At 41.0% G+C, this 2,500-nt stretch overlaps 1 protein-coding gene across 8 annotated transcripts in view; it reads right to left on the bottom strand.

Annotated features, from left to right (window-relative positions):
• Positions 1 to 1,724: 1,724 nt before the first annotated feature.
• fbrsl1 (fibrosin-like 1) overlaps positions 1,725 to 2,500 on the bottom strand; it is a 226,982-nt gene continuing 226,206 nt past the window's right edge. For 7 of the 8 annotated variants that reach the window (XM_053654023.1, XM_053654024.1, XM_053654028.1 and 4 more), the window contains one exon: positions 1,725 to 2,500. This exon is cut by the window's right edge and continues 1,426 nt beyond it. The gene's annotated coding sequence lies outside the window, so the exon portion shown is untranslated. The other variant, XR_008388972.1, reaches the window with a different exon arrangement.

The raw sequence follows: 2,500 nt of genomic DNA, 5'->3' as shown, positions 1-2,500 counted from the left end.
AGCTCACAAACCAAACATCCAGCATCTCAGAATATTACAATGAAGGATTTATAACACAGAAATGTGGACCTTGTGAACAGGATGTTAATTTATGCGCTGATACTCGGTCAGGGTTTTAATCCTTGTGCAGGAATGACTGCATCAGTGCGGCGTGGCATGGAGGCGATCAGCCTGTGGCACTGCTGAGGTGTTCTGGAAGTCCAGGTCGCTTTGATAGCGGTCTTCAGCTCGTCTGTATTGTCGGGTCTGGTATCTCTCGTAGATTCTCTATGGGGTTCGGGTCAGGCGAGTCGGCTGGACGATGGAGCACAGTAATACCACGGTCAGTAAAGCGGTTACTAGAAGTTTTGGCACTGTGGGCAGGTGCAGAGTCCTGCTGGAGAAGGAAATCAGCATCTCCATAAAGCTCGTCAGCAGATGAAGCATGAAGTGCTCTAAAATCTCCTGGTAGACGCTGCATCGACTCTCGACTCGAGAAAACACACTGGACCAACACCAGGAGATGACATGGCAACCCAAATCATCACTGACTGTGGAAACTTCACACTGGACTTCAAGCAGCTCGGGTTCTGTTCCTCTCCACTCTTCCTCCAGACTCTGGAACCTTGATTTCCAAATGAAACGCAACGTTTACTTTCATCTTCCCCGTGATTGTGTGTGTGTACTGAACCAGACCGAGAGATTAAAGCCTCAGGAAAGCTTCACAGGTGTTTGGAGTTAATTCTCTGATTCGAGTCTTCTCAGGTCCACATTTCTGCATTATAAATTCTTTATTCGAATATTTTGAGGTACTGGAGTTTTGATTTCTGTGAGCTGTAATCATCGAGATTAAAACAAAAAAAGGCTTTAAATATTTCACTTCACGTGTAATGAATCTAGAATAAATGAAATTTTCAAATGCTTTTTGAAATAAATGAACTGTTCCATGATATTCTAATTTTTTTAATGCACCTGTACTTTCCCCAGAGGATAAACCTGAGAAAATACTTCACATTTCAGAATAAAAAAAAAATCAATGTTTTGGAACGCGTGATTTTATGTTTAAACGTCACGGGGATAAATACTGCAGTTTGAATGGGGTTCTGGGGATGTTTTTGTCCTTAAGGTCCTGAGAGGAACTGTCTTGTGTATCTAGTTCAAAATAGATTTCTGAAAGCAAATGAGGGTGAAATATTAAAATTCCAATAAAAATACACACCTTTTGCAAAATTGATGCTGTTTGCATTAACACAGACAAAATGATTAAAAAAAAACACATCAAAAAGACAAAAATGTCCATAAGGACTCACTCACAGGGCTTAAAGAGAAATGAAATATACTTAGAACTTTTTCCTATTTTTTTTTTGAATTTTGCACAGAGCTCTATACGTTATTTCTACTCCATCAAATTTCCTAAATTATGTGGGAATGAAGGCTACAGCTGAGATGACGTGAGCCACGTCACGTTGCAGGTTAACATTATATTAACATTAACATTACAGATCATCATAGTTGGTAAATGAGACATTTTTGAGCCGTATGTTTACGCTGACGTTTTATGGGTTTGAGGTGCGGAAGTGAAAGTGTCTCAGGTCGAGGCTGTAATCCACTCGAGGCTTTTTCACAAAAATATAAACGCCGCAATAAATCAATACATAAACAAACAAATAAACAAAGTGTTTACTCATTTTTTTACACACGATTGAATGAATGAATGAATAAATAATCAATCCGGACACAGATGATGCAGATATAAGGTCCAACCTTTATTCCGTACATTTTTAAACCATGAATGTTCAATTTTTTTATTTTCACGCCTAAAACTCTACTTGTTCTGTATACAAGATTCTAAGAAAAGAACAACTGCACAACACCACAAGGTCGACAGAGACAGTCCATCAGCTCAGCGCTCGTTCGCTCGCTCGCTCGCTCCGGCCACAAACGTCCGTCTGTAAAAGTTTGTAAAGTTCGACCGAGAAGGTTTGTAGGTTTGTTTCGTTTGGCTCTTCGTCGGAGAGAACACGCGACGCTATCCTCCGACGTCCTCGTCTTCCTCCTAAAGACCGTATTTTAATACTCTGTTTGGGAAATCGTCCAATCAGAGCCTTCCGGTTCCTCTTTGCATAGATGGCAGCTCGCCCCCATGACCACGCCTCTCTGCCCTCTGATTGGACAGATTTGTTTCCATGGATTTTGACCGCAGCCTTTTTTTTTTCTAGAAACATTTAAAAAGTCTAATAAATTTACAATGCCAACTTTTGTTTCAAGGTAATATCAACAAGGTATGTACAATAACTTACAGAAACCGAACGGGAATATTCGTAATACGTATTCGTCTGCAAAGCAAAAACAGGCAAAAACAGAGAGAACTGCTTATGTAACATCGTACACGCTCAGAGCTATCCTCAGGTACCGTTAGAGCACAAAGGGTTAAGACTGTTCTCCCACAGGAACGTCCGTCCGGCTCCTTCGGGGAACATCGACAACATGTCCAACAGCCGAGTGGGGTTAAATACGGGGC

The sequence above is a fragment of the Ictalurus furcatus genome, chromosome 22 (assembly GCF_023375685.1).
Source record: "Ictalurus furcatus strain D&B chromosome 22, Billie_1.0, whole genome shotgun sequence".
In the NCBI taxonomy this organism is placed as follows: domain Eukaryota; kingdom Metazoa; phylum Chordata; class Actinopteri; order Siluriformes; family Ictaluridae; genus Ictalurus; species Ictalurus furcatus.
The sequence above is the reverse complement of the archived record's forward strand: the minus strand, read 5'-3'. Positions and strand labels throughout refer to the sequence as shown.